Below are 26,617 nucleotides of genomic sequence, written 5' to 3'. Positions count from 1 at the left end.
GTCTGGAGCGACCGCTACGGACGCAGGTTCGAATCCTGCCTCGGGCATGGATGTGTGTGATGTCCTTACGTTAGTTAGGTTTAATTATTTCCAAGTTCTAGGCGACTGGTGACCTCAGAAGTTAAGTCGAATAGTGCTCAGAGCCATTTTTAGGCAGTACAGCCAGCGACGCTCAGAAGTTTCCAGAGGTCGGTCTGCCTAGGGGAGACAGGTAGTCGGCCCAATTATATCCGATCCGCCGGCAACCCAACGAAGAGACAGACAACTGGCCCTCCGACATGACTTGCTTTTCACCCGACCAGTGCACAAGGAACTCCAAAGGCAAAACGTAAAAGGCGTTGCCGCCCACAACTAAGTATGCATAAGCTGTCAAAACTACACACACGTGCTGGACAGTGACAACACGGTGAGGGAAGGACACTGCCTGAATTTTACGCCAGCGGCCAGGGCAGGTAACCGGAACGCTAACCGACACAAGGCAGAAAGTTCCGCTGGTCCACTTGGACTTCAAATAACCAAAATACCGTTAAACTCCACCCGATGGTGGCCAAACCTTCGCCAACTAGAACACTCGCTGTTGCTCACGGGAATACACCCAACAGTCAACCATAGAAACCAACGGCACAATGTGAACAGTCTGGCTTCGGTACTTAAATCACTACTCAACTTTGATGCCCTGGGTCGGTGAGCCACGAACCCCGTACGATTCACACACACAGCCAAACCATAAGCGATCGGCGAGCCAATTCACAACGTCTGGTAGGACGATCGACCGACGATCCACGATGACCGTCCCCGGTTCAAGTGATGTGTGGTGGCAAGGTCGGGCGAGCTATTGACATGCGGGCCTTCAGTGCTTCCCCAACCCGACTGAACTAGTGCCGCGTTCCAATTACCCGACTGGCAGGTCCGAACTACATTCCTGGCACGTTCTAACTGACTGGTTGACACACGGCGACCGGGAAGTAATAGCAGTCCAGCAAAGATTATACGGCAGGGCTTATACCGATAAGCACTGCTGTTGCCGCTCACGGGCAGGCGAAGCAGCAACTCAGTGACGCAAGTAATTGAAACTAACATAACGACGTGGCAGTACGGCAAAAACAGGATGTTAAATAAGAGATGGCACGAACACGAACCACGCACGGCTCAATGTACTCGTCCTCGTCAGTAACTAAGAATATGCTTTCAATGTTTGCAGTTTAGACCAGTTAACCACAATCGTGTAAGAGCATTAACAGTAAGAGGGCTAATAAGCACTCTGCACAGTCCACTGAATTAACAATGATTGTGGCCGTCATCAGCCGATGACTCGATCCTCCATTTTCCGCAACACTACTCGGCTTTCGCGAAGCCTCTATCCGACGTACTCCAACGTGCGAGCAGCGAAATGCCGGAACAGGACTACCGAAAAAAATATATGCATCTGGCGTCGCCTAAGTTACATGTCACGCCTCTGGTAAATAATTCAGTCGTCGAACGCTGCTGAGAATCAGTAATGAGAAGATTTTGATTCGGTAATCTGTGCTAAGTCTCGCTGCGAAATCTGTAGAGGGTGGGGGGGAAAGCGGTTTTGAATAATTGAGCATCACCACGCGCAGATTCTGCCGGGGTGGGTCGGCATCGGCAACGCTCCTTGCAGTAAATCTCACCCCGCGAAATAAATAAGGCCAAATCGGATTGGTAGCCCATGTGGGTTAGCATTAAGCAACACCTGGGGTTTGAATTTGTCGCGCCTTCACCGCACCGCATTTGTTCTGGCAGTAATCCCGGAGCACGAGCGAGCGCGCGGAAACCGTAAAAACTCGAGAGTAAATAACTTACGGGAGGGTGGCTGCTGCGAAAGCGCGCGGGAAGGGCGCAGTGGAAGAAACACACTAAATCATTAGCAGCAACTCGTGTAAATTAAAATGCCCGATCCGGCAGCCGCGCGGCGCGGAACAGATGCCTACCGCGACGCAGCTCGTATCGGTGTTTGAAAAATCCCCATCGGGCAGTAGATTCCTTCACGTGGCGGCACAAAGTATTGCGTGCGCTGAATTTGCAAAGCTAGGCCAAAGACTTTATAAATGGGAGGCTTTAAATGGAGAAAAATGTATACGCATTTTAGTAAATATGTTTTCGGTGAACTTAATCTCACTGGCCATTTACTTGAGGTGTTCAAATTACTTTTAATAAGTACATTAAATCGTTACCTTAAAGTCAATACAGACTTTAATCCAAAGCGAATTACTCAACGTTGTAGAACTTAAGACAAAATTTAATTTTTGTTGTATGAGCTTCTTAAGGCTTCATAGTCGTCATAAATATCACATTACTTTGAACAAAGGTCCAGTGTTTATTTCGAGAGGGAAATAGACACATCAGACGGATGAAACAAATGATCCGAAAAGACAGGTCATCGTGCTCAAAGCAGTGGTGTTTCATCCGAAATTATCAGGATCATTAAAAATGCAAGAGAGGTTGAAAGTTGGTGCAAGACTTGGTGTATGCGTACAGGATATGACCAATTTCAGATGTAAGAGTAGTTTTACTTTACCTTAATTTGTTTTACAGCATGGAGTATGAAAACCACTAATACAGAGAACACATTCATGTAGTCACTTAAAGTCATTACTGTACGATCAACAGTATACCAGATAATGAATATGTATCAAATAAGGAGAAGTGCGATTACAAAAGTTATTCAAACAAGCTTTTCGTATAGCTGGCACTCGAAAGCTTTCTGTTAATACCATGTAATAGAATCCAGATTTTACTACAGTAGTTTAATGTTTTAATGATGATGGATCGATTTCGGCTGGATTATCATCTTCAGACCTTCTGCAAAGGTTACATAATATTTTTTATTTTATTGTGATATTAGTTAATCGTATTTTCGGATATATTTTTATAATTTAAAGTTTTATCATCAGACGTGACAGACAGTTGTGACAGTTGGCCATAGATGCTATACGGTAACAGTTGCTATGTCGTGTTGATGTTACCATTTTGGGCTATTTGTATGATCTTTGTCATTGGTGTGTCTGTGGGTAGTTGTTTGTGTCTACCCCTTATGTTTGGGTAGGATTCAATAAACTTTTGCTTGAAATGTTTATGTTTCAAATCCGTTCCTTCATTTAAAATGTCATCAGGGCGTTGTATTGTGTGTTGTAGATTTCTGTCTCTTGAAGTACGTTCATTGTTAAAACCTCAGGTAATATGTGTAAAATTTTCATTGCTAACGCCATTTGTTCTGCTTTGTGGTTTTCGTTCTTTAAGCAGCGAAAATAATCCACCTAGACTCTTCAACCACTTAAAGAACGATAAACAAAAAGTAAACTGAATGGAGTTAGCAAAGAGAATTTTACATGTGTTGCCTAAAGGTTTAACAATGAACGCACTTGAAGAGATCGAAATACAATACAGAGCTTCGATGATGTTTTAAATGAACATACCGATTTAAAATTTTATTGACTTCCTAATCAAAGTAACGGATAAACGCAAACAATTACCCACAGACACACCAATCAGAAAGACATACATACAGTCCAGAATGATAACATCGATGGCCCATAGCATTTGTAACCATGTAGCATCTTTGGCCAACTGTCACAGCTGCTAATCTGTCAAATCTGATGATAAAACATTAAATTATAAAAATCACGAGAAAAGATGGTTAACAACAGCAGCAAGCACCAAAGCAGCTTACGGGATAAAAGTCCTAAATCTACACCACATTGTAATACAATACAGAGTGACAAGGAGCACTGATGACATATGGACATAAGTATCAAATTTGTACATTCGAAAATACGATTAAAGAAAATTACAATAATAAAAATGTAAGATAGCTTTCATGGTTGCTCTGAAGAAGGCACTCTGGTCGAAATGGATCCATCAGAATAAGAACATTAAACTACTACAGCAGCAATCTAGATTTTATTACATAATATCTCTAAGAGATATCTTCAACGCTGCGGCCCCATTGTTACGTAAATCATTCTGTTAACCAGCATTGCTATCCTGAACGGCAAAAGCTGCGAAAAGCCACTGGAACTGTGGCGGTTAACGAACTGGCTCCGTCACGACAGCGCTCTTAGCTTCGTAGCATTTAGTACCACTCAGTTTTCTTTTATTTTATTATTTTTCTTCTAAGACGAAATGACAACGGATTCGTATTCATCCTACGATCCTGATTTCGCACCCTGTAACTTTTTTCTTGTGCCCCGGAGTGAAGGGCGTCCCAAAACGAAATCTTCTTGAGAGATACGCGTAGAAAATGAAAATCAGCGTACACTGACGCTTACGAAATCAGACACAGTGATCCGTCTGACATTCACAAAGAGTGTTCAGCTGATTCAGTGTGTTGTACCACTAGTACCGCGCAGCAGAGCCCGTTAATACCTCACAAACTCTCACAGGAAAGATAGTCTAGCTACATTTGGGCCCGTCCTCCTTCTTGCGTGTGTTTCTTGTTGCCATGTAATTAGTGCGAGCCTGAACGTTGTGCTCAATGGTTACACGTGTTGGGAGTTTTACAGTGGGTGTGTTGCCACAAGCAACTTGGTTATCACTGTTTCGGTATTCATCTCGAAGACTTGTCTGATGCAGCTCTACGCTCGTCTGTCTTATGGATGTCTGTTGATCTCTGCAAAACTTTTCTTGTGTTTGACTAATCTGTCGCCTAACTGGTTTGACACAGCCCTTCGCGAACTCTTTTCTTGTACAAACCTCTTCATCTTAGAGCAAAGCACTTGACCGAACGATCTAAATTATTTGTTGGATGTATTCCAGTCTCTGGCTCCCCAACAGTTTTTATCGTCTGCATCTCCCCCTAGTACCTTGGAAGTTATTTCTTGATGCCTTAAAACTTATCCTGTCACGCCGTCCCTTCTTCTTATCAGTACTGTCATATGTTCCTTTCTTCAAAGATTCTATGGAGAACCTCCTCACTCCTTATGAGCCCAGCTAAGTTTCAACTTTCTTTTATAGTACTACATCTCAAAAGTTTCGATTCCCTTTTTTCCCGTTTTCCATTAGTCCACGATTCACTAGCATAAAATGCTATGCTCAAAACGTAGATTACTCGAAATTTCTTACCCAAATTACGACCGATGTTTAATTCTAGGAGACGTATTTTGGCCAGGAATTCTCTCTTCGCCTGTGCTACTGTGCTTTTTATGTCCTCATTGCTTCGCCCTTCAAGTATTATTTTGTTTCCAAGGTAGGTGAATTACTTAACTCCATATACTTCATAGTTACCAATTTTGAAGTTAAGAATATTGCTATTCTCATTTCTGATAATCCTCAGTACTATTGTCTTCCTCCTACTTGCTCTCAACCCACATTCTTCACTCATTAGACTGTTCATTCCATTCCACAGGTAGTGCAATTGTTCCTCACTTTCACTGAGGACTGCAAAGTCATCAGCGAATCTTATCATCCATATCCTTGGACGTTTCCGCATGTCATGTTTGCGTAATTGCCTCTTCTTTATCTAGGATAGAAGTTGTGCCTGTTCTCTGGCGTAGGTTGGTGGGTTAGGATCAGTCACAAGTAGCTCAGCTACAGCTGAGCCTTTACTTACATCTTAACAAAAAAGGGTTCAAATGGCTCTGAGCACTGTGGGACTTAACTTCTGAGGTCATCAGTACCCTAGAACTTAGAACTACTTAAACCTAACTAACCTAAGGACATCACACACATCCATGCCCGAGGCAGGATTCGAACCTGCGACCGTAGCGGTAGCGCGGTTCCTGACTGTAGCGCCTAGAACCGCTCGGCCACTCCACATCTTAACTGTTTATTGTACTAACTGGTGGCCACGTCACGTGGGCACTGTGTGGCCAGCATCGAAACCGCAGACTATGGTGCACGATGTATAGGGGGACACAGCTGGCTGTCGCTAAGTCTGCCTTAGCAGGACGTCTTGGCAAACTTGCTCCATGTGCATTCCCAGGTAAACTGTGGTGCTCGCCCAGCCGCGGGGCAAAGCGCCCCGGCTGGCTTAGTCATAGGCGAAACTGCTTACAGAACAGCACCAGTGTGAAGCAATGGGGACATCTTCGTACTATCAGCGGACCTGCATATAGGCGACGTCTGGCTCTCGAAGGTCCTCACTGACTCCATGACTGCGAGGACTCCAGTTCAACTCTTGGTCCGTTAGTATCGCTTCTGAATCCCCAAGTGGAAGCGGTGCCAGGGTAACGGCTGAGCGGAGAAGACCGGCCAGTTTTTATATGTGCCGCAATGGGTTTGTACAGAAAATGTCATGTATGTCACGTGCCGAAGCGTTATACTGACTGGGCAGGCAGATTGTAGTGTCTATGCAGGCAGTATGGCGCAATGCTGCACCAGTGTGTTGCACCGAGTAGGTCTCTTTCACCGACCAGCGCCTTACTCTTGGGCCTTCCAAATTCCCTTCGTGGTTGTACCTGGAATTAATTAACTTTTCACACTTCATTTTGGACAGAATTTATTATCTTAGGCAAACACTATTTATAGCAAGCCATTTGCAACTCCTCAGATGCTAAGCTACTTCCTTTAAGGTGCCGCCATTTGCCTATAAGCCTGCTGTTAGTCTGTTAGGGGCTGGATCTGTGTGACTCTACACTTGTGATTGCATTAGATGGCTTCTATTACTCGCAAAACAGCGAGTGCAGCACACGTGGAGGCTCATCACGAGATGAATCTCTGGCAGCTTTCGTTATGGTTGCTCCATCGAAATCCAATCACTCTGGGCGGCCTCATTTTGTTCCAAGATAACGTTCACGTAGGTCAGGTTTCGTCTAGAAAGAATTTCTAACTTAAGGTTCGGATAGGTGGAGAGCTGAATAGGTGGTACTATTGACCCTGCAGGCAGTTAACTGTAAGGAGATCAGAGGTGAACAGTGCTTGCAGCATTCATTTGAGGGTACAACCATGCCCCGTCGATGTGTAGGTGCTACTATTGAACAACTGAACCCATTTCGAAGGAGTTGTATTGTTCACGATAAAGGATGACAGCCAAAAACAGTTGCAGGATAAAAATTTATTAAAATTCTTGACCAAGGTTTCGGTACATATAAATATACCTTCATCAGAAGTAAAAAGTCTAAAATTACATCATGCAATGGAGATTAATAAAACAATTGTGCCAAAGGCGTCGTCGATAGTTGAAACATCATATTCATCTGCACACATGTCATGGATTCCGTCTGCACCTGGTGAGTGGCCTATTCCAAGGTGCATTCGTTCACGACGCACAGTTCCCAACCCAGGCTTCATGGTGTGTGGAGCCATCAGCTACAACACGCGGTCACTTCCGGTGTTTCTGCAGGGTAAAGTACTTAGTGACAGCTCCATTGCACAAGACGTTATCCCCCTGCTACTCCCAGTTCCTCGACAGGAAGGTGATGCGCTTTTCCAACAGGACAATGCACCTTTTCATGCGGATGTTGCGACGCAGCGTCTCTTTGTGATGGAAAACAGCTTCAGTGGGCAACAAAATCATTAGTTCTCTCGCCAATGAATAAGTAGCATATGATTAAGCGGGATCTTACTCTTTCTCCAGAGCCTACGAGAGCCATTGCTGAATCACAACAAAAGAAATAAGACGCTTGGGACAATGTGTGGCAGGATGTCATTCGGCAACTTTATGATAGTTTGACCGCGCAAATCCATGCCTGCCACAAGAGCGGGGTGGTGGTGGGGATTGGGGGGTTAAAGGGGGGGGGGGGGAGGTGGGGAGTGGCTACACTGTGTATTGATATGATTGAGTGTGCACTCTCTACTGTGATACGTGTATTTCATTTGGTCGGAATTTATCAAATATTTCTACAATGACGAACTACTTAACACATCACTTATCAATAAAATGAACCTGCCCTCGAGGCTACTGCATTATATACGAGGCGTGTTCCGAAAGTAAGACACTATCGGTCGCAAAATGGAAACCACAGTGAAAATCAAAAGTGTTGTATTTGCAATAGCTAGCCACACCTTCCAACAACGTCTCTACACAGTCGCCGGTGCGTCTGATACATTTGTCGAAGCGTTGTACCAACTTTCCAATACCTTTGTCATAGAAGGCACACAGCTTGCGCTTTGAGCCGATTTTCTACGCTGATATGCAATTCGTTGTCTATGCCAAAACGTTACTTCATAGCCAGCGGTTGATGTCAGCGGAGATGAAAATCAGAGGGAGCAAAGTGCGGACTGTATGGAGGGCTATCAATCACTTCTCATCGATAACGCTGCAGGGGCGTTCTCAGTGCTCCTGCAGATTTCAGACGAGAACTGTCACGAAGAAGGAAATACATGGCAGTTATGTTGTGTGGGCTGCATCAAATGAGGCGAAATCTCTCATAGGCGCTGATACTTGGCGTGAGACACAGTTTTCTAGGCGTCTTTATGTGCTCACTGTGCACTCAGAACTGAAAAGACAGGCATGACGAGATCAACGGGCATACTAGAAACACTGTCCAACACACCTAAGCAAAGCTTTGTCGGATTTTCACTGTGGTTTCCATTTTACGACCCATCGGACCTTACTTTCGGAATACGCGTCGTATAAGATGATCAGATGATATAACCCGGCAATTACTAGGGATTTATTTCATCGTTAGCTCCTGGCGTTTCAGAAATATAACCTGTTTCGAATATTTATAAGCTATGGGGCACCACTTGCACAAATGACATTGTGACAGTTATTGCAAACTGGCGAGTTACGTTGTTGCGAAAAAGAAAGCAGTTTGATGTAGAAGGCTGAAACGTCCCCTTAGAAAAATTTATAAATTACTATGCTGATAAACCTCTTACATTATTTGATCTTCAAACAGCTGAGCAGAACTGAACGTACTCAGACATTTCTCTCTTTACTTATTCTGATCAACACTAAACGGACAATATTTTTAGCGCAACGCAACCTGACTTTCAATAATCTCTACAAAAGACTGGCCCTGACTAACAATAACCTATACCTTTCATGAATGACTTACCTCACAAAAATCTTCGTTAATCGAACTACTGCAATACAGCGAGCGCCAATACTGCCAGCTAAATAAAATATTGTAAGTACTGAAGGCACTAACTACTGATAGGCATAGTTAGCAAATGAAGGATTTCGATAGAAACAAACAATGTACACTCCTGGAAATTGAAATAAGAACACCGTTAATTCACTGTCCCAGGAAGGGGAAACTTTATTGACACATTCCTGGGGTCAGATACATCACATGATCACACTGACAGAACCACAGGCACATAGACACAGGCAACAGAGCATGCACAATGTCGGCACTAGTACAGTGTATATCCACCTTTCGCAGCAATGCAGGCTGCTATTCTCCCATGGAGACGATCGTAGAGATGCTGGATGTAGTCCTGTGGAACGGCTTGCCATGCCATTTCCACCTGGCGCCTCAGTTGGACCAGCGTTCGTGCTGGACGTGCAGACAGCGTGCGACGACGCTTCATCCAGTCCCAAACATGCTCAATGGGGGACAGATCCGGAGATCTTGCTGGCCAGGGTAGTTGACTTACACCTTCTAGAGCACGTTAGGTGGCACGGGATACATGCCGACGTGCATTGTCCTGTTGGAACAGCAAGTTCCCTTGCCGGTCTAGGAATGGTAGAACGATGGGTTCGATGACGGTTTGGATGTACCGTGCTCTATTCAGTGTCCCCTCGACGATCACCAGAGGTGTACGGCCAGTGTAGGAGATCGCTCCCCACACCATGATGCCGGGTGTTGGCCCTGTGTGCCTCGGTCGTATGCAGACCTGATTGTGGCGCTCACCTGCACGGCGCCAAACACGCATACGACCATCATTGGCACCAAGGCAGAAGCGATTCTCATCGCTGAAGACGACACGTCTCCATTCGTCCCTCCATTCACGCCTGTCGCGATACCACTGGAGGCGGGGTGCACGATGTTGGGGCGTGAGCGGAAGACGGCCTAACGGTGTGCGGGACCGTAGCCCAGCTTCATGGAGACGGTTGCGAATGGTCCTCTCCGATACCCCAGGAGCAACAGTGTCCCTAATTTGCTGGGAAGTGGCGGTGTGGTCCCCTACGGCACTGCGTAGGATCCTACTGTCTTGGCGTGCATCCGTGCGTCGCTGCGGTCCGGTCCCAGGTCGACGGGCACGTGCACCTTCCGCCGACCACTGGCGACAACATCGATGTACTGTGGAGACCTCACGCCCCAAGTGTTGAGCAATTCGGCGGTATGTCCACCCGGCCTCCCGCATGCCCACTATACGCCCTCGCTCAAAGTCCGTCAACTGCACATACGGTTCACGTCCACGCTGTCGCGGCATGCTACCAGTGTTAAAGACTGCGTTGGAGCTCCGTATGCTACGGCACACTGGCTGACACTGACGGCGGCGGTGCACAAATGCTGCGCAGCTAGCGCCATTCGACGGCCAACACCGCGGTTCCTGGTGTGTCCGCTGTGCCGTGCGTGTGATCATTGCTTGTACAGCCCTCTCGCAGTGTCCGGAGCAATTATGGTGGGTCTGACAAACCAGTGTCAATGTGTTCTTTTTTCCATTTCCAGGAGTGTATTTACCTTAATAGTGTTCAAAAGTCATTATATATATATATATATATATATATATATATATATATATATATCTGTTCATGACACCCAGTCTTACAAATGTACTGTCTCTGCTGGACACACGTCCAGATCATCCGCTCTCCAAACTCCGCCATCTCTCTCCACACATCCACCATTGCTGGCGGCTCACCTCCAACTGCGCAACGCTACGCGCTGTTAACAGCCAACTGCCCAACATTACAATAGCAAATTCCAACAACGCAAAGCAGCTACAGACTGCAAACAGCACAGTCATTGATTTTCATATAGAGCGCTACATGGCGTTATCAACATAAAAACCTAAACAGCCTACTTACAAGACTCCCCTAGACTGCCCTACACAATCTAATCCTCCAACGTTTGCAGCTCTGGTTATGCAAATATCAACGAACCACTTATTAAGTGGATTGCATCAGTGATTTAGCAGCATGTATCGTTATTGTAGCGCAATTGAGTTGAAGGGAAGCAGCTCGCGAGATGTATTAATAGTCGATATGGTTACAGATGAATGGAGAAGGAGAACATACAACCAACCGTTACGACGGTACGCTAAAAGGGATAAGGCCACCGCATACTGCTCCGTTATTGACTATGTAAAAATGTAAAGTGAAAAGAAGATCTAGTTTAATCCAGCTTTCAGGGGGCTAACTCGCTTTGTCAGTGCTGACATTCAAATAATCAGTCATCAGCCCTTTATAAAATACACGGGGAGGTGAAGACTATTTATTCCAGCTGTGGTTAGGAAAAGATCATTTGTCATTCGTGTTAATACCATGCTGCAGTTTGTGACAAGTCTAAAGACTGTTATAAGGTACATAGTAGCACAAAATTAATGGTAGGCTGTTAGTAACGGATATAACTACGGATTACATGGAAGCTGGAACACGGCAGTCAAAACATAACGATCCGTTAGTAAGAAAAATTACTTAGTCAGCATTTTATAATTAATGGTGGTAGATGCTTTTATGGAACGTAAGAAGGCCGTACAGGAAAGACAAAATTAGTTGCCTGTTTGTTAAGTATGAAACTTTTACTGGCTGCACGCAATCAATGCTTGTAATTACTTGTGCATAGTTACGAAAACTACTATGATCCATAAACGTAATTCTTATAAATTGTCTACCTTTTTTCGTTGGTAGACACTGATATTTGAGGACAAATAAAAGAGAGAATGAAAACACTAACACTGTACCTGTAATTAAGACATAGGTGAATTACAGGATTATAGATACATTGGAAAGGAGTTGCCTGGAAATATTAGAAATGGAATGTGAATCGTAGTGGATTTTTTAAAATCATCATGTCAGCAGAAAACGGAAAATATTGTGTAGTTATAAAAAAGAAGATAAAACTTCATAACAGTTACAAAAAACGAAGAGTTTTGTTCCGGTACTGAAACTCGATTGTCTTTCAATGATAATGTTTTAACAGTCCTCTACAGATGCTGTTTTTTTCTTAAACTCAGAGTCTTAAATACGACAATATACGATCTTGTTGCTGTCAAAGCATCTTGAATCTCTCCTCAAATTTCCACATGACACATTCCAGTGTTTGTTCTTAACAGCCCAGCTTCAGATACGTTTTATTTTATTTAACTTTTTTCAACTCGTCTATTTTGGACTTTAGATGACTTCACACAAGATACCACGGAGAGATATATGTCGTAGCGAACTGAAGAACAGCGGCAAAAGGCGGTATTACATGTTGAGATACATATTTGTTGAAAATATTCATTGGGAACTTAGCCGCGCTATGCTACGGCGTTTTTCTTTGCCTTACAACTACTCAGACGGGATAAGAAAAACTACATACTTAAAATATTGCACAGGTGGCTAGGAAAATGTTTCTGCTAGATAGAGCAGATAAGAAGTTATTACCACCTCACTTAGACAATAGACTGGCATCACTTAGTTAAAATAAGATGGATGTAGAGGAATTACGGGCAAAGTTTTAGCAGATTGTAAATCGTGGTCTGAAGAATTATGTGCCTGGTAAGTGGATAAAGGATGGAGAAGACCCACCAAGTCTTAATAACAAAATTCGCCGGATGCTGAGGAAGCAGAGGCAATTCACTCTCTGTTCATAAGGGAACGCATAAATGAAGACTACCTGAGGTAGGTAGAGATTCGTGCGTCTGTGAAGAGATCTACGACCACCGTCATCTTTTAGCAAAGGATCTGGCAGAGAACCCGATTCAATGCTGGCCGTATGTAAGATCGCTAAGCGGGTCTGAGGCTTCAACTCAGTCACTTGTTGACCAGTCTGGAGCGGCAGTTGAAGGTAGCGAAATGAAAGCCGAAGTTTTAAACTGCAGCTTCAAGAAATCGTTCATACAGGAGACTCGTGCAAACACACCGTCATTTGACAATCGGACAGACTCCTGTGTGGACGAAATAGTAATAAGCATACCTGGCGTAGAGAAACGACTGAACGACTTGAAAGAAAATAAATCACCATGTCGGAATGGAATCCCAGTTAGATTTCACGAAGAGTACTCAACGGATTTGCCGTTTACCTAGCTCGCATTTACCGTGAATCTCTCACCCAGCACGGAGTTCTAAGCGACTGTAAAAAAGCCTAGGTGATTCCAGTATATAAGGAAGGTAAAAGGAAGGGCCCGCAGAATTACAGACCAATTTCCCTAACTTTTGTTTGCTACAGGATTCTTAAACATATTCTCTGTTCGAATGTAACAAACAAAGACTGAGGAGACCACGAATCAGCATGGTTTTAGAAAGTGTCGCTCGTGAGAAACTCAGATTGAGCTTTTCTCACATGGTATACTAAGAACTGTGGATTCTGTATTTCTAGATTTCCGCAAGCCATTTGACACGGTGCCCCATTACAGGCTGTAGGTACGAGCATATGGAACAAGTTCACAGATATGTGGGTGGTCCTAAGACTTCTTAAATAATAAAACCCAGTGTGTTGTCCACTACGGCGAATGTTCGTCAGAGACGAGGGTATCGTCAGGCGTGCCCGAGGGAAGTGTGATAGAACTGCTGTTATTCTCTATATACACAAATGATTTGACGGGCAGGGTGGCCATCAACATGCTGTTGTTGGCTGATGATGCCGTGGTGTACGGTAAGGCGTGGAAGTTGAAAGCCTGTAGGAACATATAAAACGACTTAGACAAAATTTCCAGTTGGTGTGATGAATTGCAGCTAGTCCTAAATGTGGGAAAATATAAGTTAATGCGTATGAGTAGAAACATCAAACATTTAATTGTCAGTTACAGTATTACTAGCGTCTTGCTTGATATCGTCAAGTCGTTTAAATATCTGAGCGTGACGTTGCAAGGCGATATTAGGTGAAACGAGCATGTGAGAACTGTGATAGGGAGAGCGAATGCTCGACTTCCGTTTATTGGGAGAATTTTAGGAAAGAGTGTCTCACCTGTGAAGGAGACCGCATATAAAACGCTGGTGCAACTATTCTTGGCCGGCCGGTGTGGCCGTGCGGTTCTAGGCGCTTCAGTCTGGAACCACGCGACCGCTACAGTCGCAGTTTCGAATCCTGCTTCGGGCATTGATGTGTGTGGTATCCTTAGATTAGCTAGGTTTAAGTAGTTCTGAGTTCTAGGGGACTGATGACCATAGATGTTAAATTCCTTAGTGCTCAGAGCCATTTGAACATTTTTTTTTTCCAGTTCTTGAGTACTGATCGAGTGTTTGGGATCGATACCAGGTCGGATTGGGGGAAGACATTGAAGCAATTCAGAGGCGGTCTGCTAGATTTGTTGCTGGTAGGTTCGAACGACACGTAAGTATTAGCGAGTTGCTTCGGAAACTGAAATGGCAATTACTGGAGAGAAGATGACGTTCTTTCCGAGAAACACTACTGAGAAAATTTAGAGAACTGGCATCTGAAGCTGCTCGCCTAGCTATCCTACTGGATAAGATAAGATACGAGAAATTAGTGCTCATATGGAGGCATACAGACAGTCGTTTTTCCGTCTCTCTCTTTGCGAGTCGAACAAGAAAGGAAATGACAAGTAGTGGTGCAGGGTGCCCTCCGCCACGCACCGTACCATGGCTTGCAGAATATCTATGTAGATGTGTTAATAACAATAATGTCGTGTGACGAGGGCCTCCCGTCGGGTTGACCGCTCGCCTGGTGCAAGTCTTTCGATTTGACGCCACTTCGGCGACTTGTGCGTCAATGGGGATGAAATGATGATGATTAGGACAACACACCACCCAGTACCTGAGTGGAGAAAATCTTCGACCCAGCCGGGAATCGAACCCGGGCCCATTTGATTGACTGTCGCGCTGGCCACACAGCTACCCGGGGCGGACTGAAGATGGGTTTATAGATGTACTTATTCTCTTCAACATTTTCAACATCCTTAACGAACCCTCAGGCTAGTGCCTATGTAATAGGATAGCGATTAAGTGTTATTACCTACTTTATAAATGTGAAAGTAAAGTTTCACTCTGACTAAGGTTCAAAAAAGCATAATCAGTGGGTAATGGGAAATCACTGTTTTAATGTAAATGTGGCAGCATGTTCGTAGGCGTGTCATACTCCAAGATCTAAATCTTACATGAGCTAAGGAAACGTTATTGTGTCCCAGAGGATTGATAGTTTCCCACTCAATAATCTTTGTATGTACATTTCTATGACATTTAAAAGGTATACAGAATGCCATTAGTACGAAGTTACTTTTTAACTTAATGCTCTTAGATTACAAAAATGGCTCTGAGCACTATGCGACTTAACTTCTGAGGTCATCAGTCGCCTAGAACTTAGAACTAATTAAGCCTAACTAACCTAAGGACATCACACGCATCCATGCCCGAGGCAGGATTCAAACCTGCGACCGTAGCGGTCGCTCGGCTCCAGACTGCAGCGCCTAGAGCCACACGGCCACTCCGGCCGGCTGTAAGATTACATCCTCATATGACTAAATTTATCAAGCTCCCAAGAAAATGATCTCTTCTTATTATTACCGTTTATACCGCGCTAGCAGGGTCCGCTTGTTGACACGTCTGCCCCCATTCGCGTCTGTCAAGGGCATGTGCATAGGTGGCAATGATGAATTCCGTATCCTTCTTGAAACGGTTTATCCATTGTGTCTTGGGCCTGCCACGAGGTACTCGGCGATTTATGTTTAGGTGCATAGCAGTTCTTGCCACCCAGTCTGCTTTACTACACATGACGTGTCTCAACCATCTTATCTTGCTTCCCCGTAGTTTTTCTGAGACTGGTGCAACTCCAAGTCACCGTCAAACGTCGACGTTTGTTGCATGAGCAAACACATTTCCATCACGTGGAGAGCCTGCTCATGTTTCGTTGTCGTCGGCCAACAGTTCGGCCCATAGAGTGCAACAGGGCGTACTACAGCACTACAAACCTTTGATTTATTTATTTATTGCTCCGTAGGACCAAATTAAGGAGAAGTCTCCTTGGTCATGGAACGAGTCAACACATGAAAGTATAACACGATAGTAGAAACAGAAAAAATGAAATATAAAAAACATATTCAGGCGACAAGTCGTAAGTTTAAATAAAGAAAATCAACAATGTAACACTGGAATTTGCTTAATTTTTTAGCTCTTTCAGGAGCTCCTCGACAAACTAGGAGGAGTGAGCCATGAGGAAACTCTTCAGTTTAGACTTAAAAGAGTTTGGGCTACTGCTAAGATTTTTGAGTTCTTGTGGTAGCTTATTGAAAATGGATACAGCAGAATACTGCACTCCTTTGTGCACAAGAGACAAAGAAGTGCATTCCACATGCTGATTTGATTTCTGCCTAGTATTAACTGAGTGAAAGCTGCTAACTCTTGGAAATACCTAATATTGCTAACAAAAAACGACATTAAAGAAAATATATACTGTGAGGGCAATGTCAGAATTCCCAGACTATTGAATAGGGGTCGACAAAAGGTTCTCGAACATACGCCTCATATAGCTCGAACAGCCCGTTTTTGATCCAAAAATACCCTTTTTGAATCAGAAGAATTACCCCAAAAAATAATACTATTCGACATAAGCGAATGAAAATATGCAAAGTATACTACTTTTCGTGTTGAACTGCCACTTATTTCAGATACTGTTCTAATGGTAAATAAAGCAGCATTTAATCTCTGAACAAGATCCTGGACTAGGACTTTCCACAACAGCTTACTATCTATCCGAACGCCTAGGAACTTAAACTGTCCCGTCTCGCTTGTAATATGCCCATTCTTTCTGGTCAAAATATCGGTTCTTGTTGAATTATGAGTTAGAAACTGTAAAAACTGAGTCTTACTGTGATTTAGCATCAAATTATTTTCCACAAGCACTGAACTTATTTCATGAACTACATTATTTGATACTGTTATAAAATTACACACAAGATCCTTCACTACCAAGCTGGTGTCATCAGCAAACAGAAATATTTTTGAATCACTACTAATACTAGAATGCATATCATTTATATGAATAAGAAACAGCAGTGGCCCCAGCACCGACCTTTGGGGCACGCCCCACTTAACAGTGCCCCATTGGGACTGAACATCACTACCACTCTCAATATTGCGGAGAATTATCTTCTGCTTTCTGTTCTTAAAGTAAGAGTCGAACCAATTGTAACCTACTTCCCTTACCCCATAATGGTCCAACTTCGGCAGTCAAAAGCCTTCGTTAAATCACAGAAAACACCTAGCGTTCGCAACCTTTTATTTAATCCGTCCAAAACCTCACAGAGAAAAGAGAATATAGCATTTTCAGTTGTTAAACCATTTCTAAAACCAAACTGTACATTTGACAGCAAATTATGTGAATTTAAATGCTCCAGTAACTTTGTATATACATCCTTCTCGATAACGTTAGCAAACACCGATGGCATAGAAATAGCTCTAAAATTGTCCACATTATCCCTGTCTCCCTTTTTATAAAGTGGCTTCACTACCGAGTATTTTAATCGGTCAGGAAGCAGACCACTCCTAAAGGAAAAGTTACAGATATGGCTAAGTACTGGGCTAACATACTAGGAACAATACTTCAGTATTCTGCTAGATACCCCGTCATATCCATGAGAGTTCTTGGTCTTTAGTGATTTAATTATTAACTAATTCTCCCTCTTGTCAATATCATGGAAGAGAATTTCAGATAACAGTCTCGGAACACTTTTTTTTTTGGAGTGCTATATGATTCCGTGTTGGGACTAGGTTTCTACTTAGTTCACCAGCTATATTCAGAAAGTGATTATTAAATACTGTACATATATGCTACTTATCAGTAACACGGACATTCCCACTACGCTCTGATTGTATATTCTCGACCTGTCTCTGCAGACCAGCCACTTCCTTTACGACTGACCATATGGTTTTAATTTTATTCTGAGACTTAGCTATTATATCTGCATACCACATACTTTTTGCCTTCGTAATAACATTTTTAAGCACCTTAAAATACTGTTTGTAATGGGCTACTGCATTTAGATTTTGCCCGTTTCTAACGTTTCGATATAATTGCCACTTTGTTCTACAAGATATTCTTATCCTTCTAATCAGCCACCCAGGCTGCTTATTTGTGGTAGTACCCTGTTTTAAACGTTCTAACGGAAAGCAACTTTCAAAGAGCATGAGAAAAGTCTTGAGAAAAGCATTATATTTATCATCTACTGTATCAGCGCTATAAACATCTTGCCACTCTTGTTCCTTGATAAGGTTTACAAAGGTCTCTACAGCAACTGTATCAGCTTTCCTAAACAGTTGATAACTATATTTAACATGTGTTGCAGCACAAAAATCTTTTAGAGTTAAAATTTGTGCATCATGATCTGAAAGGCCATTCACCTTTTTGCTAACAGAATGCCCTTCTAGTAATGAGAAATGAACAAAAATGTTGTCTATGGTTGTTCTACTGTTCCCTTGTACTCTCGCTGGAAAGAATGCGGTTTGCATAAGGTTATATGAATTAAGGGGGTCTACCGGCATCTTTTTCCTTGCACAATCACTTATACCATTAATGTTGAAGTCACCACATATAACTAACTTTTTGTATTTCCTATAAAGTGAACTAAGAACCTCCTCTAGCTTTAGCAAAAATGTTGTGAAATCGGAGTCTGGGGATCTATAAATAACAGTTAGAAGTTTAGCTCCACTAAATTTAACCACACCTGCACAACATTGACACCTTTTCAGTGCAGTACTTTGAAACATCAATTGAGTCAAATGGAATGCTGTTTATCACACACATGGCTACTCCCCCACACCGCAAAGAGCTCCTAGAAAAGCTGTCAGCCAACCTGTATCCTGGTAAAGGAAGCCTCTGCATTATCTCCTTATTTAAGAAGTGTTCAGATATACTAATGATTTCAGAGTCAACATCTATAATCAGTTCACTAACTTTATCTCTAATACCTTGTATATTTTGATGAAATATACTAATTTCCTCATTACTCGGATACCTAAGTTTTGTCAAAAGTGGTTCCTTTGTTAGAGAGACTTCCCTTAAGCAGGAATACCTATCAGCTGACTTCAATCTAAAAAAGGTGCAGCTGTAACACCCACTACTGCAGGAATTTTGCCATGAGTGATCCCACCACCCCCACCTATGCTGTCACCTATAAGATTTGCCAACCTCCCCTTCCCGTCCTGCTGATAGACTCCACCGACACCACTGAAATGTGATCCATGCTTTCTGTCATCAGCGCAACCCCCAAGTCTCATGTTATTACGCCTGACGGCTGTATTAAGATGAGGCCGATCGTAACGATGAAACAGTTCCACGAAATGCACATTCGTGTTGGCAGTCTGAGTGGCTATCTTTTCCAGGTCACCATCTATGTCATACTCCCCATCCCTATAAATACTATTACCAGCCCCACCAACAATCACTACCTCTTTAGTAAATTCCCTACATAACCCCCCTATGTTAACAGTCACCTGAGCCAATCCTGCATTAGGCTTCACAATGCTGGTGACTGGTACTCAATCCCGAACACTTCCTGCAATTGCTGGCCTACACCTCTGCCATGAGAACTACCTAACAGCAGAACCTTCTTCTTTCTCTTCGACTTTGTAACTGTCCTAGCCCCCGTAATTGCTGAGGTCTGCTGCATGCTTCTTATATCTACAGCTACTAGAGATTCCTTTCCACTAGACTCTGAGAGTTGGTCATATCTATTGCAAACACCAATAGTAAAACTATCTGAAAATCTTCTTCTCCTAGCAGATCTCTTGCCAACAGCCAGCTCCCATTCCCCAAGACCCTTAGCCCTCCTCATCCTATCTAGCTCCTCCTGTGCGTTTTCAACTGCACCGGAAGGGCACAGATCTTACGTTCCTGCTCCTCTATCAACTTACTCTTGCTACATAACCTGCAATTCCAGGAGAGGATCTCACAAGAATGCCCATTGGCTTCCCCACTGCACCCCCCCCCCCCCCAGTAAAAATACTTCAGACAAGTCTCACACCGCAATCCACTTCTCACGAACCTACGGCAAAGCCCACACTTCTCACTCATGGTAAAATTTTACACTTATTGAAGCAAGAAAACTACTTTACCCAAGTTCCGCTACTACAATGAGAAGATGTTAAAAACCTGACTACAATATTCACAAACTTACTCTACAAGGGAAGTAACTACTATTATTAACAGTATTAATCAACAACAAATGAGAATATAACAAAGACTAATACAGAAAGAGAATCAAACGTCTAATGAAATAGTAACGAAACTGAAAACAGTTCCCAAAAGGTTCTTCTGAAATTATTTCACCAGAAAACACCAAGAACACAGGTTGAAGACTACTAAAGTTCCTAAATAAACCACTATACACACACAATTAATTAGTACTTAGCTTTCGATGCGCCGCTACAGCTGTAACTGGTCAGCGCGGAATGTAAACACAGGTAAGAGGTTAAGTTGCTCGATACGAAACACTCACAAATATCAGGTCACAACACAAGAAAGGCAGAGGTGAACGAAGAAACCACTAATAAGGCACTTATATAGTAAATATTATCACAAAAACCGTTAAAATAAGTATCTGAAACCTAAAAATATATAAAAACTTAGAGAGCGATCTCACACGCAGTCACTCGCTTATGACGTCACACCAAGTCTGCAAACTTATGTCGCGTGCTGACTTAAGTCGTAAAGGCATACGGCTATCAAACAGAACGCAGGTCACCTGGCGCCATTTCTCACAGGCTGGGTTAACGCGGGTACTGACATCTGGTAGACTTCCACCATCACTGCACATTACTGAACCAAGACATTTGAATTGCTTCATTTTCTTTAAGTGTTCTCCATCTACTTTGAGTGTACCATCGGTCTGAAGACAGGGTACCATCGGTCTGAAAATCATACGAAGTCGTTGTTTCCGTTGCTGTGTCTGTTCATGGAGGTCTTCGCGATGTTCGCGTGCCAGTACAACATCTTCAGCATATAGGCGTGACCAAGTGTGGGCGACCGTAGGTCGTATGTCACAGTGTCCGTAGAAAGGATAAACAGTAGAAGTGACCGTGCTGAACATTGATATACTCCGACATTGATAGCAAAAGGGGGTGATGTTCTCACTGCACATCGGACATTACTTGAGGCGTTTGGATACAGCTATTGGACCCATCGGACGTAGGCTTCAGGATAATTGTGTGATCGTAAATCACTCCAAGTAAGCTGATATGGGACACCGTCGAAGGCCTTCTCCGGATCTAGGAATGATGTATGAATAACCGCGCTTTTCTCAAGGTGTTTCTCAATGAATAAAAGGGGGCATGAATGACATCTGTGGTTCCATTTCTTTTGATAAACCTGTACTGACATGGTGCGATAGAAACTACTGCGCGGAGCCTGGTGTCTATAACCAGCTCAGAGATCTTAATGGTGTGACAAAGCAGTCGAATAGGTCTATACTATGAGGGTTATGGTACATAACGTTTTCGCCTCAGGGCTGGTAGTATGACAATAGTTGTCCAAATAGCTTGGACTATTTCCTCATCAATGTTTCTGTTGAAGAGGGTAGTAAGAACTGTGGCACTTTCGTGGCCAAGGATCTTCCATACTTCATCTGGGATGCCATCAGGTTAAGTAGCCTTCCTGTTCTTCATCTTGTTGGCCGTTTCCTTGACCTCCTGATTGGTAACTGGTAGTACTGGTCCAGCAACTGGAGTATGGTGAAATTCCTCACTGCCGATTTTGCAGAAGTAATCATTCCATCTGCGGAGAATGTCGAGAGGATCTTGAAGGAGTCGACGGCCTTCTCCTTTATGTGCTTGACATGACCAATGTCTTGAGTGGCTCGGTGACGTGCCTTGGCGAGGCGATAAATTTTATTTCCTCCTTCAGGTGTGTCTACACGCGGTCTAGTAAGAAGATATGGCTGCTGCAACTGCTCTCTTGGCAGCGAGTTTTTGTCTTGTAGCGTTCCATATCTTCATTAGTGCGAGACTGGAACCATACTTTGAAAGTCTTCTTCTTCTCCCTCACACCTGTTTGTACGTCTTCGTTCCACCACCACACTTCCCGATTGATTACTCATTTTCCTGGTCACGTCCCGCCAAGAATATTATTCGCTGCACTGTGGACTTGGCTAGTAATGCTGTCCCGTATGTCTGATACTGGCTGGTGTGTGTCTATATCGATGACCATAAGAGCAGTGATGAGCTGAAAATTGTACTCTGATATACGCCACCATTTGGTTCTTTGCATTCCAATGATTCGGGGACTATTCAATCGCTGATATTCAACCAGAGTTCCATGACAAGAGGCGTACGCTGGGAGCAATTGATTCTGAGGGGATAACTTGTACGTCAGTTACCAGCTTCAGGTACCGTCTTCTTAAAAATAGACAGTCAGTTTGAGTGTTGTGCCCACCACTTATGTAGTTTACCAGATCTCTTGAAGAAAATGTTGGTCATCACTACGAAATTCCTGGGGCTCATGCTTGATAGGAAACTCTCTTGGTCCTCCTATGTATCTCACCTGGCAACCCGCTGTACGCGGTTCCTCAACGTCCTACGTGCCCTCAGTGGTACTTCCTGGGGTGTCGATCGAACCACCCTCCTCCGCTTGTATCGGTCCCTTGTCCGTTCGAAACTCGACTGTGGGAGCTTCGTTTATGCGTCTGCACGTCCATCCCTCTTACGCCATCTCAACAGTATCCACCATCGTGGCATCCGTTTGGTCACAGGCGCCTTTTACACCAGCCCGGTTGAGACTCTGTATACTGAAGCTGCTGAACTACCCTTGTCCTACTGCCGTGACTCTCTCTTTAGCAGGTATGCATGCCGTTTGTCTGTCATGCGTGGCCAACCATCCTATGCCTCCTTCTTTGATGATTCATTTGATCGTCAGTAAGGGGCTCGTCCTTCTCTGTTACCTCCTGGAGTACGCTTTCGGCACTTGCTACGGCAGCTTAACTTCACATTACCTGCACCTTTCCCGGTGGGTGTGAACCCTTCACCACCTTTGCTTCGTGAAGCGGCCAATGTTGACCTCGGCCTTCATTCGCTTCCTAAGGAAACTACGCCAGCCTCGGTCTATCGCGTTCAGTTTCACGACAGTCGAGCTCTCCGCCTTGGAGTACGTCGCCACTGAGCACGTCCGGCGACACAGCCTTTTCCATAGTGTTCTCTGCTCAGACTCACTCACTCAAGTCTATGTACGCTGTATACCGACCATCCCTTACTGCAGCGGGTCCAGGAAAACTGTCAATTTCTCACTCTTGGTGGCTTCCTGGTAATTTCGGTCTCCCAGGAAACGAGGCTGCTGACGCTGCTGCCAAAGCTGCAGTCCTCGTACCTCAGCCCTCGAATGCCTATGTTCCCTCCGATGATCTCTGTGTTGCCGTTTGTCAGAGGGTGGTGTCCTTTTGACATCGCCAATGGTCCTCCCTCCACAGGAATAAGCTCCCGCTTATTAAGCCTCTCCCAGCGGCTTGGACGACCTCCTCTCGGCCCTCCCGCCGGGAGGAGTTTATTTTGACTCGGCAGCGTATTGGACAGTGCCTTTTTAGCCATCGTCATTTTCTAAGTGGCGCCCCGCCCCCAACCACTTTGTCTACATTGCACTCAAGTTTTATCTGTCTGCCACTTCCTGCTGGAATGTCGATTTTTAACCTTTTACGTTCCCGTTTGAGTTTGCCATCTGAGTTATCGGTCGATTTAGCAAATGGCGTGGGTTGTCGACAGCGTCTTACTTTTTTTCCCCCAAGTAATACGGCGAAGGCCATTTAATTTCTAGTTTTGGACTTCTGTTTCTGTATTGTGTCTTTTTTAGCCCTTTTTCCACGTGCCTGTTTTTAGCTGTTTTCTATTCTGTCTGACGTATAATCATTTAACTCCTCTCTGTGTTCGTGTTCTATAATTTTGACTTGGCTGCGTATGGTAAAAGAATATAGAATTACATGCAAAGGAAATGATGAGACTGTTCCAGTTGGTTCAAATGGTTCAAATGGCTCTGAGCACTATGGGACAACATCTGTGGTCATCAGTCCCCTAGAACTTATAACTACTTAAACCTAACAAATCTAATGATAATACACACATCCATGCCCGAGGCAGGATTCGAACCTGTGACCACAGCGGTCAAGCCTAGAACCGCACGGCCACACCGGCCGGCTTCCAGTTGGTATGCAATATAAATTCATGAGAGAATGCTGAAATCCCCTCAAACTTCAAGAAGATTATGAAATACCAATACTAAAGAAATCACACCTGAACATTACCAAACCATCAGCTTAATATTAATTTATTTATTTAAACTGATCAAATTAGGGCCATCAGGCCCTCTATTGCATCGGACACATCAGGCATTTTACACTGCATAGTTACACCACGACAGTAATTTGTAATAAGAAAAATAGATTAATGTAATGACTAAGACCTGAGACCTAAGACCTAACAAAGTAAACACTGGCAGTATTTTTACAACAGCCGCTATACATAAAATTATAATAAAAGCAATAATAATAACAGTAAAAGAAAAAATTTAACAGTAATGGTAAACATGAGAAAAATTGTCAATAGTAATGAAGATTTGTGCAGACGTACATTAATATATTGGTGTATAAAGTAGATGTTTACTGGTATAGCGAGTTTGGAGGAAGGAAGGTTTAAGGAGGCCGCATCAGTTAAGAAAGAAACTGGGAAATTAGGAGGATCTATTAGGAAAAAAGAAAGTAATGGGGGTGAAGTGCATTCATGTACAGAGGAACGCATTACTGTTGCCGGACATGTTTTTAAATTCTCTAATATAACGAGTGAGGTTATTCCAGAGTCAGGTTCCTGTTACTGTAAAGGACTTCGAGAAGGTGACTGAGCGATGTACTAGAACAGAGAGGATTTTATTTTGATGGGAACGTGTGTTTCTGTCACGTTGTTCAGACATGAGCGTTAAGGACGAGGATAGATATGAGGGACAGTGTACATTTATGAGACAAAAATATGGCATATCAGTCTTTGATCGCTAATTTTTTTATTTTCAATAACCGGTTTCAGGCTAGCTGCCCATCTTCAGATCTGTTACCTAAAGTTAAAAATAATTAACAAAGGAGATTATATAGTTGTTGATAGAACTACCTTAATTTATAAATTTTTTTGGAGTGAATTAAAATGTAAACATACTATAGATGCAGTTACAGAGTAACCTGTCAGTACAGAACTATTGGTTCGCTGTCATAACTAAAGTAATTTTTAATCTGTCAAACCCTTATATCTCAGTTTGGAGAAACCTGATTGGTAAAAGTAAAAAGTGTGCTCTATCCGTAAGAATTGTGCATATGTACAAAGAGGTTATTTTATTACTGTACATATTAATGGAGAATACCCGTATTAATAAGACAATTTTTAAAGAATAACATTTACATAATCTTTTTTGAGTGGACCATGAACTGAAATAATCTACAATAATTAAAAAATATTAAAGAAAGCTTCAAAATATAATTCAAACATTTGTATAATCTTGCGGAAACGTGCGTTTCCTCCTCTTTGTATTAATTGGTGGTGGAGAGGATTTCCTTGCGTCAGAACGTACACAGCGCCACGCCATGTTCTCTTCCGCCGCCAGTACGCTGAGGGCCATTCCGCTGCAGCTGGTTCTTATTGGAGCGTGCTGTTTCACTCAAGAGTAAGCCTAAAACAAGTCTTTGAAAATCTCATAATAACTCCTGTGCATAAAATCACTTTGCTCATTAAGTAGTAGGTCCGGGTTTTTGATTTGGTGAGCATGTATTTCAATCTCTTCAAGCACGTTGATATAGAGACTTTCTGGAGCTTTATGTAGCACCTCCATTTGTTCATTCATACTGCTCACTTCGTATTTACTATCCTCTACATGCGCTCCAAATACTGTCCAATTGCTATGACTGCAATGTTCCCTGTATCGAATTTCAAAATTCCGCCCTGTCTGTATTATATAGTAACTGTCACATTCAGCACATTTCGTCTTGTATACTCCGGAATTGTTGTATTTCATTTGTTTCTTAGTTGCTGGTTTATGTCTTAGTCTATGTGCCATTTGAGCCGACCAGGGTGGCCGAACGGTTGTAGGCGCTACAGTCTGGAACCGCGCCACCGGCGGTGGCAGGTTCGAATCCTGCCTCGGGCGTGGATGTGTGTGATGTACTTAGTTAGGTTTAAGTAGTTCTAAGTTCTAGGGGACTGATGACCTCAGAAGTTAAGTCCCCTAGTGCTCGGAGCCATTTTATGTGCCATTTGTCCTTGATTCTGAAATGCCACTGCGATGTTTTTTAGAAAGAATTTAGCAATTCTTTCCGACACACGCCCCGTATATGTCAGAGTGACAAACTTCTTCTTAACTTTAATTTTCCTAACATCATTACTGATACCCGCGGATTTGGTTTTGATCTTGTTAAATATACGTGTAACATCTTGTGTCCTGTACCCATTAGCTATTGCTACTTGCTTAATAATGCCTAGTTCTTTCTGCAACTCATCTTTCTTTAGTGGCAATCTCAGGGCTCTGTTGCACATTGCATGAAAGAACGCTCTTTTATGTGTGCCGGGTGGTGTGATATCGCTCCTATGATGTTGTCAGAACAAGTGTCTTTTCTATAGACGCCGAAAATGTGCCTACTTCCCTCCTTTCTGATT

The sequence above is a fragment of the Schistocerca gregaria genome, chromosome 2, assembly GCF_023897955.1.
Source record: "Schistocerca gregaria isolate iqSchGreg1 chromosome 2, iqSchGreg1.2, whole genome shotgun sequence".
NCBI lineage: Eukaryota > Metazoa > Arthropoda > Insecta > Orthoptera > Acrididae > Schistocerca > Schistocerca gregaria.
Note: the sequence above shows the minus strand (reverse complement) of the source record.